General features: G+C 42.1%; 1 long non-coding RNA gene across 1 annotated transcript; it reads right to left on the reverse strand.

Moving 5' to 3' along the window:
* Positions 1–5,941: 5,941 nt before the first annotated feature.
* On the reverse strand, positions 5,942–7,458 carry LOC139619982 (uncharacterized). Its single transcript, XR_011690711.1, has 3 exons — positions 7,155–7,458; positions 6,809–6,867; positions 5,942–6,383 (listed from the first exon to the last, which is right to left on the reverse strand). It is a non-coding gene; the product is annotated as an uncharacterized lncRNA (long non-coding RNA).
* Positions 7,459–17,641: the final 10,183 nt, after the last annotated feature.

Consider the following 17,641-nt stretch of genomic DNA (forward strand, 5'->3'; position numbering starts at 1 on the left):
TGATCAGGGGCTTCTGAAGGGACCTTCTGAAGTCTGAGCCATTTAATCCTTTGTTTAATTTGGGGAGGTTTGTGCAGGACTATGTCTGAATGACTAATAGTAGTATTCTGGATCCAAGATTTATTTGCAAATTTTGCAGTGGAAAAAATGCAACAAATATTGCCTCATAAAGCTCATTGATCACATGTTCAGTGAGCACATGTGTGTAATGAAGGCAGGGATATGTCCTGTGTCTGCGGCCTCTTGCTTCACCAAGCCAGCAGGTTGTGTCATGTTTTTTTAATTTTCAGTTCTTCTGCAAATCACTGCAGAAGTCTGAGTAACTTGCTAGTTAGCTAAATGCTTATGTGAACATGCTACGATGCTCAAAATCACAGGGTTAAAATGCTGATGTTTAGCAGATAATGTTCAGTGTCTCACTTGAGGGTTACGGACATTCGCTAATTTGCAAAGTACAGCTGAGGCTGATGGGATTGTCATTAGTTTTGTGGGTATTTGTTGAGAAACCAAAGTCTTGGACAAATTAAACTTTCGACCTGATGAAGGTGTTGAATGAAAACAGTTCAACAGAATCATTACAGTTAATCCTCTACACACCTTGGATCTGTAGGGCCTGAATACCCAACCCTAACCGAGACCAATTCTAACCCTAACTCTAACCAAGTCTTACAAGCCAAGTCTACAGCTGTTTAATCTTGTGGGGTCCAGCATTTTGGACCCCATGAATATAGCAAAACATCCCACAGCACATGCAGCCATACACACAGGGCAAGTACTTTGAGCCCAAATCTCGCCTGGGTATTCTCCAGCTAAGTAAAGCTCCCATACTTCTTCTTAAACCTTATCTTTTATCTCGCTGCCCATGGAGGTAATTATCAGTGTTGTCACGGCATTGTGATTCTTTAATGAAGCTTTCATCCCTGGCTTTCTGCTGCCGTCGAGGCCTGCGCCAACTTCACTGGCTTAATTAGTGCTAGCAGTGCTCGCTCACTTTAAGGCTCCTCAGTGGAGAAAGTGATCTGAGGACGAGGGAAAAGGGAGCAGACAGGAGGGCAAGCCCTGCAAGCCTTTGATAGACGCCTCCTCTCCACTCCTAACCCTTCTCCACACTAATTCAACTCGACCTGAGATGCAAAAGCAATGTTTCTGGGATCCATCAAGTGTTGTGGATGATGACTGATGATGAAGATGAAGAGGAGGCTCCAAATGAGACTTGCCAAGAACTGCAGACCAGCTCTACTCGTTCCCTGTCTTGTTTCAATAGTTCTCCTTTGAGGGTTGTGAAGTGGGACTCTGGGAGCCATCACTTGAGAATTCTGCCTAATTTCCACACTCATTTGGTTTAACTCCATTGATACATAATTGATGTAAGTTTGAGTTACCAGTACAAGTTTGCGTTGCCTCTCGAGGTGCTTTTCTTAGATCTAATAGTTTTGATGCCGTATCAAATGCATCATAGTGAGTCATCTTGTATGTTATGTGAGTCTGCAGAGAGTTATTACTGCCTGATCTCACTTGGTTTATTATTGGACTTCAGTAAACTGTATCTCCAGTTTGACATTTTACAACTTATTTACTTACATTTCTCTCCTCTCTGAAGTTTCTATATGGAAGCTAAGATGCTCCTCCTCTTTTGGGAGATAAAGGTAATAGAGCTGAAATAGCTAAGGAAGAGTGACGCTCACCGTTTGCTTTTTATATATGAAAATATAAACTATAATGATACCATGGTATCATGCATATCTTTAAATTTTTCAGGCCTGGAGCCTCTGAGTGGGCATACATAATACATAATGCTGAGGAATGTGATTGTTTTTTCCCTTTTTCAACGGTTCCATATACCATCAGCTTTCAACCAATAGAATTTAACCCATCTGCTTCTTTACAACTAATCCCCCTCCCAAAAAAATCCCACGGATTATACAGAGGCAAGAAAAGCTAAGTGGTTTTCAGCATGAACTGGTCATAAATGTGACCTGATGAAATAAAATATCCACAGTTCGCATTATCAGGTTGAAATTTATATAATATAATATATATAATATTACATATAATATAAAATATTTTTAAGCACTTGATCATCACTATAGTGTGTGTCATGTAAGAAAGCCAATAAAATAATGTCATATTGACATTTACAGTGTATTGATTGATTTCTATACATCAGTCATTCGTTGAATAACTCGTAGGAAAACATTCCACCTTAAAAATGTGTGGTAGCTGCCGGTATCCTCTGAGCTGCTCAGTGAATGAAATGATGAATTATCAAAGATGTAAAGGCAGAAAACATCCTTTCACTCATCATTCACTCCTCTATCATTTCTTCATCTGTGATGATTCACACAGAAACCCGACAAAGTTTCTATTCCAGGGTGGCTTCATTTGTTAGACACAAGTCAGTAAATGAAACACAAACTACTTGTGTTCATTCACCTGCTGCTGATTACCACCTCCTACATCATGGTATTGTCGGATACCATGTGTTGTGTTGATGTTTGTCATATTCTCAACATGATCAAACTGTTCATAAAGTCTGTCTAACATCTGATCACGTGATCATAGTCGACTGATGTATGTAAACTTGCCACAGGAGGAACTGGTTACATAACCTTTGACATGAGTCACAACTTAACGGTGCGTTCTGGTACTTCAACACATTTTGCTACACCTCTGATGACAAATACAGACAAACACTACACTAAGATCACACAAAGAGTTATAATTTTTGTGTCTTTTTGACACACAGACATTAAACATTCACACTGAGCCCTTGGCTTTGGTAACTGGTTAAACCTGCTTTGGCAGCAATAACCTTAACAACCAGATCTTCCAGTGGCTGCAGCTCAGACCTGCACAATGTTCAGGAGGAACTTTGGACCATTCTTCATACAGACACACATTGTGTAGATAGAATAGACTGTGATTGTTCATTAGTTATATTTACTAGTTCGTTAATCATACGGGCTCCTGCTCCCTCTTGGCCACTGTGTTGCTCCAAGGAATGTCATCTGGCATTGTCATCCCTGCACACAAGACGATCTCAATCCCGACTGCTCTGGTCTGTGGGTCCCTGAAGGCTAAAGTCAGAGCAGGGGCATCCCTCTCTACTTTCAAGGATCTCCTCTGAGAGCACCTCTTCTCCTAACAACTCTAACACCCCAACATGTCTAACTAGCACTTACTGTACCTTTTTTTTTTTTTTTTACCTGCACTTTTTGAACATATTTAGTTAGTTATGGTTATTGCCAAATGTGTAAATGTGAATGTATTTATCTGAAGATTTTAGGACAGATTTATACAAACATGTTGATAATTCCAAAGGATTTGCCTACTTTCTTTTTAAACTGTAGATTTCTGTATGGTATCATTCCAGTTTGACATTAAAGGTCCATCCAGTCTAAAGGTAGACGTCCATGTGTTTGTGATTATAAAGCAGGTCTAGGTTCTATATTAATACTGTAAGTGTCAAAGCCTCAGTCCACAGAGAAAGAAAAATGTAAAATATGGGAACTTTAAAGTTTCCTGATTCAAATGTTGCCATGATGGTTTTAGGTGCTTTTCATAAAAACAACTCAAAATAATGTTCTTAATTATAGGAAGTTCTAGTCTTTCTTTTCTGTCTAAATAGTTTCAGCCACACATTTTAGCCATGACGTTAACAGAACGTTTCGCAGCATGTCTCAATTTGGTCTGGATGATTGTTAATTTCCTGAGAACTTGAAAGAAAATGAGCTACGGGTGATACCTGACAAGTGACTCAGCTCCACTGACTCTCCTCTTTCACCTTTTCTGTTTCAGCACACCCAAACACTGCTGCAGGAAATGAGTCATGGTCCTTTAATTTTGATTTTGTCTCATGATGTGTGATGACTCGTTTCAGGAACTAGATATTTGAAAGTCAGAGGACATAATTATAGACTGCAGTTCTCATGTTTTACTCCACAAGTTCACAACAGGTCGGGCTGTAAAACCAGTGACTTAAGGACAGTTGTCCCTTATTGAAACGATTATGAGTTTGAAACGAGATAAACAGGGACACTCTAAGTCAAAACTTAAAGTGGAAATGGCCAGTGATCTCAAATGGAGGCTTCGGTCCAGCGTCCAGGGACTCTCCCACCTACTGAACTGCAGCTGCTTCCATCTCACAGGACATTTAAAACTATGAAATGCAGAACTGAAAGATTCAAAAACACTCTTGTATCTGGCTGCAGCTACAGTGCTCGTCGACATGGTTCAGCCCTGCCTCCTGCGGTAGGAATTATGTTTATATAACAATAAATGGTTTTGCCAAATATGTTTTATAGGAAACATAATTGCTGCCTGGATAATGTTCACATTATTTCCAGTCCAGGGAATGCTACCTCCTTTTATAGCACAGGGGTTGTGAGGAGGGGGTTGGGGTGGATGGTGGATGGTGGTGGGTGTACAACCTGCAGGTTATCTCAGCTTGAGCTAAGAGAAAACTAATTTACAACAGAAAGTCTGCATTACAAACCAGAGGCGAACGGCCGTGACTGACAGACTGAGTGAGTGGTAGAATTTAGCACAGAAGACAGGAAGTGTTTTCAGGGGACACAAAAAAGTGACGAACCAGGCTGGGATGCACTCGATGGTCAATGACTTTTGAAGTTAAAAGTATTGGACAACAAATAAACAACAAGTTTGTGTTTTAGGTTGTGTTGTGAGTATGTGCAGTGCATGTCAAACTGGAGAAAGAGTTTTCTGAATTTGTTTGTGTTTTGTCTGTTAGCATGATAATTGCCTCGAGCACATGTGGTCAATTAAAACACTTTCCCCTTATCTTGATAAAGCGTTCTCATAAAACATGTATGATGCTGCAAATTAGTAATTTTCTATAAGACAGAGCTGCATAATTTGACCTACTCTTACATGTTATTATGGCATTTTGGAATAACAGGAAATGTGTTAATTATGCTGTTCTGTCATTATGTTAAGAACTTTAATTATCTGTATGTAACACACTTTACCTTCGGGTACAACACAGTTCACCTTCATGATAATACAACCAAACCAAGACGTCATATCATCATACGACAGCCCCCAGATTCATTTTCAAAGAATAAAAATCACAAAGTTCAAACAGTAATGAAGTTTTCCAACTCAGTTGATTTAAAGTTCACACCAACGCAGCAGAGCACTGAGAAAAAGACCCTGATGATGATGGTTATTTTAGGTTTAATGAGAGACAATATCAAGTTGGATTATGGGAAATGTAGGATCCAGCCAGACTCATAGGAGGCACGGGTTTACCTTATGAAGGTGCAACTTTAAACTGTAGGTGCGCCCCTTTAAATTTTTATTGAACTGAGTCATCCTGATGGTGTGGCAGCAGACAGGACATCCTGATTTTCAATCTGATAAAGGATCTGACTCATCGATACACACCTTGTAGTCTCCTTTCTTCTTCATTGAAAGAAAAGTATTGTTTTGATATCACTGTCACTTATTGTCTGACCATTCAAACCCTGTACAGGCAAGTCATAATCACAATTGCAGTTCAAGAATTAGGTCTGTGATTCACTTCATTATTGACACTGTACAGCCGACTGCGACCTTTGAACCCTGCGCAAGAGAAGGACGGCACAACCTGTGAGTGAGTGAAAACCACAGTGTGAAGCGGTGGATGAAAGCACTATCCGGTTTCCTCATTTAATGAGCCCTACCTTCATCAAACAGCTTTGCTCTCCATCTTTTTGTTGTGAGTCACTCACAGTTCAGCGGTGCAGGTTTACAATCTGCTGGTTTTCAGTTTCCATTGTGTAATCTGCAATGGCCATTTCCTCCAACCACAGTCTCAGACAATGATTCACCGTATATGTCATGTGCAGAGAGAGCAGCAGCAGCTCAACACCACGTGGAAGACATCACCTGCACCTTCTGCTGCTGAGGGCTCCACTTCAGAAGCTTCAGTACACACACAATCACAGTTTTCACATGTGCTCCGCAGTTTATTTGCATACATATGTCAATAAGAATTATAAACTTCAAATCATTAATTTTTAAAAGTGCATTAGTCTTTACACAAAACAACACGTCAGGTTAAATCTGGCAGTGAAGTTTATGAAAGTACAGTGGAAACTGTAGCGATACAGTGCTCACGTCTGCCTCTGTCAAACTGATTAGTGTAAGTAAGTGATTATTATATCGTAATGATTTTATTTTTCTTTATTTGCAAATTACTGTCTAATTGACATTTGTATATTTATGACATGAACATAAAGGGGAACAGACAGTATTTAAAGATAAAACAACATGAAGTGCATCGTGTCCCTCTCCTGGTCGGGGTGAAAGCATTAACTCCTCTCAGGTAACACACCTGCTGCAGCGAGAGAGCAGGGACGATAATTACTCAGTGTAAAAGTCTGAAAAACATGAGCAGAGCAGGAACGGGGACCACACACACACACACACACACACACACACACACACACACACACACACGCACACACACACACACACACACACACACACGCAGTGAACTCAGACCAGGGACGGTTGTTACACTGTGTCAGTGAAAAACCTCGTACAAATAAGTTAGAAGTCAGTCTGAGAATTATTTAAGTGAGTGAATTATTTAAACAGCATTTGTATAGGGAGGATTCTGTCCTGAACTTGTTGATCACTATAAGCAGTTTCCACCGTGTGAAGTAAAACAGAGCTCAGTGTAACTACAGCACTGTGACTATTAAATCATGTGATTATTAAATTAGAGTGTTAGAAGATGTGAAAGCCTCGTCCTGTTGATGCGGCTGATGTGTTTAGCTAGTTTCCACCTCCAGCAGGTCACCTGATGAGTGTGAGTCCAGTGTTCAGTCTCCTTGTGGCTGTGTTTTTGGTCTCCACCACCTGCTGGGAAAAATATCTGTCTCTCACTGTGCCTGCTGTTTGCTGCTGAGCTGTCAATGCTAACGCTAGCTATGTACCAATAGCAAAACCTACACATAGCACCTTTAATGCTTATTGAAACACCATATTAACACATCCACTTGACTCTAAGTTTGTCATTGGTGTTGGCTCATGTGTAATCCTGTATGTGTGAGCTGTAAGTGATTAAAAGTCAGTGAAGCTACGTGTCTCTACTGACGCACAGTGTGTGTGCGTGCAGTATAAGTATGCACTACATGCGTACACACCTTCCCCTGCATGAGTGTTTGGCCCGCTCTGTTTCTTCACTCTGCGCTGCCCGGTGACTTCACCTCTGCAGTGTGTGCTGCCAGCAGCTGAAACACAACCCAGCATGTACAGAGGGGAGAAATTAATCCCATATTTTCCGTTCTCTCTGCGCACGGTGCATCCACCTCTCCCCCCACCGTGCCACATTTAGATAAATCCGATGCCCACTTGCCAAAAATGTGCTGCCAGAAAGAGAACCTGGGTCATTTAAAGCCAGCAGCAGAACAAACTCTGCTCCTGTTTTACAACTGGAAGTTTTTATAACAGCACACAAGACGTGTGTGTGTGTGTGTGTGTGTTGGTATTTGACCGCAGTGTGCGAGTGTTAGAGCGTGGAGAGAGATCGGATTTTGCTATAAACTCCTCCCAGATGAGTCAAAATGGAAGAAGCGTATCTGTCATTACAATCATCAATCACACAACCATTGCATGACACTGAAGAGAGACCAAACCCTTAATTCCTACAGAGTGGTGAGAGAAGTGATACCAGGGAAGGGAAGGAGGAGGTTTGGTCACTTTCTTCCACTGACAATGTTCCTCAACACAGAAACTCAGAAATCTCCTTTAGAATGGAACATAATAGCTATAAGTCTCTGTTCTAACCTTTATTTCAATTGTCGGTTTGATATGGATGGATCTCGTTACTACAATACCCACAAACCTCAGCTGCTGTTGCTGTAGAGAAGAAGGAAGTTTGAGGAGTTAGTTAAAGCTCATCAAATTCAAGCTTTGTGGCTAATTAAAGCTTCAATTAGCAATTATTTAAGTCTGTATGAAGAAATTCATCATTTGTTGGCTGAAAAGGCCGATCACCATCTCAAAGCAACATGCAGATGATCTTAACATATCACTGTGGTCTTGTCTGTTCTCAGCCTCAAACACTGAGTAAACACAGCTTGTCAGTGGACAGTAGTGACTGAGGTTATATGGGGTCATACAGGTGAACACTGATTCAAATCTTCAGCTTTGTTGTTTTTTTATTTCAGGCAAATTACTGACTCACAACTAAGTAAACTAACAGCAGGGACGACTAAGAAATACAGACACTTGTGCTGGTGATCAGGAACAGGAACAGGCAGCAGCAGACAGCACACATCTGTCTGTCTGTGGATAATTACTAAGAAAAGAATTTGGCACAGTTTATATTCAGTGGTGAAAAACGATGGAGTCTGTGAATTAAGTAAAAACTTTTAAAAGTTTGACTCATATGATGAATAAGAAAATGGTTTTGTAGAAACAAACATTCCTCAGAGTTGGTTTTGGTATTGGCACCAAAACACAGGTGTCAGGTAGTTTTACACAGAATGGAACAGTACAGGGAGATAACTGCTGTTATGACTCTGTCCGAGGGATGGTTTACAGCAGCAGAAGAAGACCCATCCTTATACCTCTACAGTCTGACCTGTAAGGACGAAGGGGCTGAATGAACTCAGGTTGAGTCTGGTCTTCCTCAGCGTATTGTTTCTCTCTCTCCTCTTTTTTCTCTTGCAGGCTCCTGTTGCGAAACAAGGCGCCTGGTGTAACAAAGAGCAGCTGAAACACAAACATGCCGGCAGGCAGCATTCCCTTTCAACTTGACCGACCTCGGCTTAGGAGGAGGAAACTCACCCTGTTCTGACATTCCCTCTCGCTGCAGCAGAAACCCAGCCCTTGCCCTCTCTGAGCGTTTACCCTCTACACAACACTGATAACTGCAGGGAGAGTGAGGAGGAACACACATCAGAGCTGCACCGACCAATGTTGTTACAGCACCAACAGATCAGATGACTAGAAAATAAAAGATGTTGCTTATAGTCACGAACCCACAGTGAGTGAAGCAGAAGCCAACTCTGCAGCTCTAACCAGACTTTTAGCTTATTTTAGCTCATTGGTTTGGTTCTCACCTGCAAATGTTTTCAGCCAGAAAGTTCTGACAGCAGCAAACAGCAGACAGACACAGTGACAGTCACCAGTGGAGCAGATGTTTTCCTCAGGCGCTGGTGGAGACCAGATCAGAGCTAAAAGGAGAGTGAATATTTGACTTCTGTCCCTCTGGTGGACACAAAAATGGCTCCAGATCTCTGGCAAAACAAGAGGCTGCAAAGAGACAGGAATCTTATTCTTGATAAGAGTTGATGTACAACAGTGAACGGAAATGAAACATTTTTGGGTGAAGTTTCCTGAAAGTCTGGGAAGCTGGATTCAGAAACATCTTTTCTACCTTTTGCCTTTTTATTTTGGTATAATTTGGTTGAGGTGAAGGGCTCGACACACAGTGGGCGACAGATGACAAAAGTGACAAAACACACCGCCACCCTGTGCCAGGGATAACATGCGGCAGGCAGTCAGGCCAGTTCCAAAGCAGGCAGCACATCTTGTTCCACTCAGCGGGTGACTGTTTCCCTGGGAACAAACAACAACTCTTGGCTCAAAAGTGGAAGTTAAATTTGTTCCAAAAGAAGTGAAAGACAACATGAGAAGGCATGTGCTGTCAGATTCCTTCAAATCCAACTTCTGAATTTATCAGATTACAATACAGAGCATTAATGTATGTCTTTAACATCTATAGCCACACTATCAGGGTGAGTGAGGGGTGACTCTTGTCTCTGTGTTTTTTTTTTTTTTGGCTTGACAGCAACAGTGGGGCCACACCTATAATCACTATAATCAGTTCACTTCAAGTCTGCATTGCAGTTCGCTTCACCTGTGCATCGTGCAGCACAAAGTGCTCCAGGTTTGCTCTGTTTTTTGCCTCTGTACTTTAGCCTCCTGCAGACAGACCACATGCTACTGCAGTGGGACACCAGAGAAAACAAAGACTGAACCACGGCCGCTGGTTGTAGCAGTTTGGTCTGAGGAAATAACTACTGTCCAGATACAGAATGAACACACTGGCACTGGTCCATCCTAAAGATCACACACCCAGAGAAGCAATCTGGTCTATGGAGTCCAGTGAAGAGAGGAATACACAGACCTGTATATCAATGCAACCAAACAACCACTGAACAAACACATGGCTGAGGCCAAGACTCAGCAGTTCTCCTACACCTGGAGGATAAAGGACACCCAGACGACAACCAGGTACATATTTGAGACAGAGAGAGGAGCAAAAGGAGGCAAAGTGAACTGAACAGAGGAGGAGGTCTAAGGCCCTGTTCAGACCTGGTGTTAACATGTGTCTTCAGTGATCCAATCACATGTCAGCTCTCAGTCCGTCTGTTCACTCCTGCCCTTAAAGTGCGTCTCTTCATGTGTCTGGAGTGACCAGCTCTGATCAGATCTCACATCCATGCTACAGTGAAATAAGGGTTGAGAAATAGTAAAATATTTTCAGTTCATTATGACACTGTGTTAGGACTCATTAGACTGTGACAGAGGACGTCAGTAGAGGCGGTCCTTCAATGTGACCATGACGCATTTGCATTCACACTACTGAAAGAATGTGGCCACATGTGGCCCAGACCACCTCCAGATGTGCTCTGACAGATCGAATCTCAAATGTGCCTGAAATGCGTCTCGGGTGCATTAACACCTGAACTTAGAGCTGTCCACCTGTGATCAGATCACCTGAGACGGATGTTAACACCAGGTCTGAACAGAGCCAGAGACACCACCTGTCCCCCACCTGTCCCCCACCTACAAGTCTGCCCTTTCATCCCTTCCCAGAAGACTTAACAAACATTCCCACTCGGCCTCAGGTGAGTCCAGCGCCTCTGTTACACACCCAGCAGCACTAATGAATCATGTGACATCAATGGCCTTGATGAAAACCCCACAACAGAACTGAGGAAGCCTCTTGGGTCAGAGGTGAAACAGATTCAAGTGTCGAGAAACAAAGTCCAGTTGCCCTCGATTTATCTTTTCTTGCACAATCATGACCTGGACGACTCAGACTCTTCACTGACTGAATGAACACTTCAAACAGCAACTGTGTACTACTCACATATTTTGCTGTGTTAAAATACTGTACATGTGAGCAGTTAGTGTAGGAGAGAAGCAAACAGCTAAAGGGCTGGAACCTGCTGATACAAGACAGAATGCAGATATCCTACGACGAGGTACAGCCATGAACTAGGTTTTGACCTATTCTTGTATTTTCGTCACTTCACACTCACATGTGGATTTTATCTGAATTGTATCAACTGGATTAAAGGATGAAGGTTTTTCCTCCTCATCAGCTTGTACCACCCAGTTCAACACTGACGACCTTCAGACCAGGACCCTGTTTCTTCACCTCTCAGACCTCTTCTTTAGCGATTTCACCATGTTCCCAGATGTCAGCGATTAACCTGGTGATTACGATCTTATAATGATAGAAGCGATGGCCAAGCTTGCAATCGTAAATTGTTATTTAAGTCTTTGAAGAGCGAGCTAGGCTAAGCTCGCTGCTCAGCAGACCTTTAAACTGCACCCAGACGCATAAATCAGGCATGAATTTGTTGCTCAAGAGTAATCACTTCCAAAACACTCAGCCGTTGCTTTAATCTCAACAACTTTAACTCCTGCTGGTTGTGTTCTGCACTGTTCTAGGTCTGAGCCAAGCACAGTTTGCGACACGGGACAATGAGAGCCTGACGGAGTCTGTAATCACAGGAAGGTTAGTGTGGTATAGTTTTGAGTGATTGATGAGTAATTACCTGACACTGTCCGGATCTGGTAAACCCCACCCAGCAGGGCAGATCAAATGTTAAACATTATCTCACCCATGCCTGCGAGGTATTATTTGCACAAGGGACCACACTCTACTGCTTTTGCAATGCAGTGAGGAAACAGTTGGCGAGTAAACACCATTGTTTTGAAGGGTGACTCAACGTCTGGCCTGGCAGGTGATTATATGAGTGTTAGAGCTTTTGGCTGAGTCCCGCAGAGACCACATCTGTATGAAACAAGAACAGGCATCCAGAAATCACATCACCATCATGCCATTTTGATTTCCTGACTGGACTACAGCAGTTGAAGGGAGTCTTGGTCGAAGTCATGTGTGTTTTGCAGACATGTCCAACAATGTGAGCAATGTGTGCTGGAGCGCCCCCAGGCCTCCCACAAGGCCCACATACTTTCCATGACACTGTTGGGATGGGAGACATGTTCACAATTTTTCTTCTCACTGTCTTTTGAATATAATGTAGTAAAAACACATTTCAGGACAAACACAAACTTAAAATGCTTAATCTAAATGATCCCTCTTAGAAAGGTCTGTTGATCTGTTATCTCAGACCTTCACTGCTCTGGAGCAGGTTCTCCACGGTAACAACTGCACCATCTTTGTGACCCTAAAAACCCAGAGTTACACCTGAAGTTGCCTCATTACCCACAAATCCTGCTTCTCAGTGCAGACGTCTGTGTGCACGCTTTAGAACCTCCTGCCGACTTCTTCCTGCTCATGTCGGTTAATTTGGTTGATACTTTCCCCAGTGCAGCTTAATGAACTGTCCCCTTAAACAATACTGCCTTGTGTTTAGTCCTCCGCCCCAGGCGACTAACGTTAGTCCCCGTTCACTCAAAGTGCTATGTTTACGCCTGAACTCCACATTACTGCGGAGTTTTCAAACCTCTGAAACTGAGACTTTTGGAAACGATGATGCAGAGAGCGGTGAATTCAATATGGATCATGATCAAAGGTGACACCACCAATGTGTTTAATCATTTGGACACAATCACAATGGAGAATATAAAGAGTGCATGTTTCAAAAAGGAGAGACACCAATAAACACCAAAGTAATTGCTCATTAATGAATAAAATTTTGAAATAATTGTGATATTGATTTGAAGTCATGTCACCCAGTCCAAGTGCACGCCTTACAGTTCTATCCAAACGCACAAAGGAGAATTTACACATTAATAATAACATTTACACTATGTGCTTCAAATCAGAACTGCCACACACAGGCTCTGATTGGTCGACAAGTCAGGAACACAGCCTGTGATTGGTCAACAAGTCAGGAACACGGAAATATGGGTCAATAATCACAGAACACATTCAGGGTTACGATCGTCCTGAACAAAAAAAGGAATTTCCCAACACGCCGTGCTCTCACAATATTCAGCCTCGTGCGGATAATAATAAAATCTTTGCCCCCCCCCCCCAACTCCATCCTACACCCTCAAGCACCAGCAGGTGTGGAGACACCCGCAGGTTGCAGCTGTGTTTTCCATGGTTATTGTGTAGTTACATACTTCAGAGAGAACTTCTAACAGATGCAGATTTTCAGCCACTGATGAGGACGCTGAGACCGTCTTTCTGGGTGTTGTTTATAAAGTTTTGACAGTTTCTTCATCTTACAGATTCAATCAACACTGAGGAAGTTTTGGGAGGCGTTTGTGTTTTTTGTTATATGTTCATTCTCGAGGCAGATTGGTGAGTCAGGCTCTGATTTGTAGAGCAGCAGTATTTTATTTCATTTTATGAACCAGACAGGATGTTAAAAGGTGTGTTTCATCAGTGGGGAGAGGTTGAAACACAGCAGTGTTATTGAAGGTATTTCTATGGTTGAATCCTGAGGGGAGATGTACAGGTGCATTAATAAGCGGCAGGTGTTTTATTGTTGTGATTGTGCTCGTGTGATTTAACAGTGCAGAGGTTTAAAACTGTCAGACTGACTTTTCATCTCGTGCCATCATCAGGTCAAAATTTTAATTTCCTGCAAAACTGATGTGTTAATTAGCAACTGTTAGCATGCTAACAGACTAAACTAAGACGTAAACACATACATGTTTGCATTGTCACTGTCACTGTGTCTCTACCACATGACATCACTGCTAGACTCACAGTCTAGCTGAGCTGAGCTGAGCTGAGCTGAGCTGAGCTGAACTGAACTGAACTGGCCGGTGGATGTTTTGAATGGACCAATTAAAGCCAGGCCATTTTTGATGTTTCATTTCCTTGGGAACTGTTTGTGGTTATGTTCAGCTGTTGATTTAGGGCAGGTTTAGTTTTTCTCACCCACGATTGTTAAGATTACATCAGTCTGAGAGATTGATATCATCTAAAACACCCAAACAAAAAAGGAAAGAGTGGAGGAATGGAGGACGGCTTCAACACAAGTTAATAACTTAATCACAGACTAAAACCTCCAAACTCCATCTCCTCCCTCCATTCATGTAGCCCTCGCTTTGTGTTGCCTGGCTGAGGACAGCCACACCATAACGCACAGAATCCACCGGAGGAAGGACATGTAATCAATGTTCTCTCACATGGGTTAACTGTGCCCCTCACTAGAAAAAGAATATATACATGCTCCTCTTAAGCATATATATTGTTCATGTGCAGCTACCCTTCCGAGCTAAGGGATATGTAGCATCACACGGTTTAATATTTGCAAAAACATCAGGAATTTACAGCAGTATAATGAACATGGAACATAATCACTGTCTCTCACGACATCTTTTTCTCAGTCTGTGTCTCCTACACACACACACACACACACACACACACACACACACACATTTGCAGGAGCAGTCATGCAAAACAGCACAGGACTGTTTAGACAGCAGGTCCAGGTGTATCCCAGACTGTACAGCTGGATGGGGGTTCACCCTCCATCTCACCCCTCCCTACACACACATACATTCTCCAACTGCAGGCACACACACCCTGATGCCAGAGGAATGTTCTCACACAGACTCTGAAGTTGACTAAACATACTCCCATCGGCAGCAGTTCACCAGCATTTCACTGACCAGGATAAAATGATCCAATCATTCTTCTAAGTGGTATTTGGAAATATATCATTTTGTATTCAAATGTTTTTTTGTTTGGTTTAATTAAGTTCCTAATTTTCAAAATCTGCATCACTGAATTTGCCAGAATGATTTCATCAGATTTTTCATAAATCCAAATGAAAGTACATTCATTTCTATGATGCTGATTAATAAAAGTTAAAGTTAAAGAGAATCAAGTGTTTAACCTTGGTGACGTCTATATGTTTCATATGATGAGTGAAATAATCACCATGACTGAGTGTTTCCACCTCGAACCAATGACAGTCTCATAAAAATAGATCCAGACAGTCAGGGATTCATACGTCATAGAACCTGAGGAACCAATCCTGTCAACTTGTGGGGACGGGGGGGCGGGGCTAAATACACCTGAAACCTTGTGAGTACAGAGAGCCAAAGTTAGCATTAGCACAACCACTAACACTGTGTCAGCCACTGCCAGTTACAAGCTAACAAACAACATGAACAAATAACAGATGCTAACTACGCTGACGGTTCTGATCCGTCTGCTAGTCTCTGATTCTGGTCTCAGACTCCTCCTCTGAGTCTGGGTCTGACTGAGGCTCCAACATGAGGCTGAGTCTCTCTGATGTTTCCTCCTCTAACATCTTCATCCTCTCTGCTCTTTCACCTGGACACCTGGAGCCAGCAGGTGGTGGGCGGGGCCAAGGCCTGATCCAGGTTTATAAATCAGGAAGTCACACTAGATGTGCTTCATCACTTGCTTTCCATTTTTTTGACTTTTTATTTGTGAAAACCATGTTGAACAAAATATGAATCACATCAGAGGATTTTCCCAGAGTTTAAAACATCTGGAGGAACTTTAATGTTTATTTGTGTTAAAAAATATCAATCTCAACTGATGACAGCTGCTTCATTTTATTAATGTCATCATAAGAAGGGCACAGCTGATTGGGTGCAGGACAGACACCAATATTGTTATGAGGTGCAGGGTTGAAAGAGATGATTTAATGCTGTCTAATTAGACCAACGTTTCACCAGACAGGCTGGCAGACGACAGTTGGCTTCTGGAGACCAGCTTGCCTGCTGAGATGTTGGTTTAATTTAACCACATGGCGTCTAATGTGGCTGCAACCAGCAATTTCAACTTTGCAATTAATGTTACATTCATTTCCGAACTGACAAATCACATGCTTTTGTGTTCAGCATGAATTCATTGTGAAGGTCTATATGTTGACTAACACAAGCTGTAAGTGACAGTTAACTGATGACTTAGACTTAGATAATTGAACCTGGAAAATATCTGCTTGCATTAGCTTGATGTCAGTTTGAAGATGATTGTTACCAGGTGAACCACAGCTGCTGACAGGGCTGGATTAACTTAGCAGAGGCCCCTGGGGCCAATATGAGTGCAGTTCATCTGAAAAGTAGATCATATGCCAAAATAAGATCGTCCATGATATAAGCTCATCTGATCATACACATTCCAGCCAATGGTTTCACACCATTCCACTGATCTACAGGTGAAGGTAATGGACTAAAATATGCACCAATCCACCAACAGCAGGAGGAAGAAGAAGACTGCTGTCAAATAAACATGGATGTAAATGAAGCAGAATATAAAATGTTTCTTTGTTGATGTTAATAGATAAGAAATAAATGCAATGCATCAGAGACACCCACAATGCATTTGTCCTGACTGTCAGTGTAATAAAGTAACGCTGCAGGTCAAGGTGGAGCCACTTTTAATATGGTATTAATCTATAGCAATGAATGAATGAAGTATGTTACAGCTGATGGAAGCAGCACAAACACACACACACACATACACACAAACACAAGCAGGGGTAGTGAAGCAGCTTTTAATGAAGAAATAACAGGCTCGCTGGTGAGGTGACAGGACGGCAGGTAGGTACCCAGCAACAAACAGGGAAATAAACACAGGATTCAGCTGATGAGGAAGACGAGGGATAACACACAGACGAACTGACAAAGTGGAGAGGGTTATTGGGAACAGGTGAAACTAATTGGGGTGGGGCAGGCAATCAGAAAGGGCAGGAAGTAAAACAAGAAGACACAGAAAAACCATTTCTCAACACAGACTATTAACCACTACTACAGAAAGCACCGGTGAGTGCATCATTAGGCACCTTAGTGTTTACCTGGTTGTGTATTTGAATGCAAACATCTGGATGTATATTTACATCACTGACATTTTTTTTATCTCTGCTATTAAAATTTCTTTTTGTGTTATGTTGAATTACGTTTTCTTCACTCAGGTCTCACTTGGACATAAGATCTCAATCTCAATGTGAATACATGAATAAAGTATAAATAAAAAATATAGATAAAAATACAGACTACACCAAGTTTGGAGAACCAGAATTGGGATTCTGAACTTGATAAGTCCAGACTCCTGACGACAGGAGGACTCAGGACTTTTTAAAATCAGCAGCTCAGCTGGGCACCGGTTAGCCAACTGCACCTGACTGAACTGTGACAAAATTTCCCTTTTTCAGGGAAAAAACTGAAGTGACAGTGAGTGTAGTGTTGAGTCAGGAGCTGCTGAGACGACCTCTGACCTCACCCGGCAGAACGGTCCTCACATCTCCAAAAACACCAGAGCAAGTCTCCAAACTGACCACATGATGGTTACTTACTCGACTGAAAAAATCTCCACACTTAAGTGATATAATAAGAGTCCTCGGATGAAAACTGTTATGGCTTTGAGTCGGGCTCAGAATCTCTGCCATCACTGCTGTTTCATATGAAATGCATTCTGGGATAC

Source organism: Trachinotus anak, unplaced genomic scaffold (assembly GCF_046630095.1).
Source record: "Trachinotus anak isolate AG129_WGS33_773 ecotype Australia unplaced genomic scaffold, CSIRO_AGI_Tana_v1 ptg000004l, whole genome shotgun sequence".
In the NCBI taxonomy this organism is placed as follows: Eukaryota; Metazoa; Chordata; class Actinopteri; order Carangiformes; family Carangidae; genus Trachinotus; species Trachinotus anak.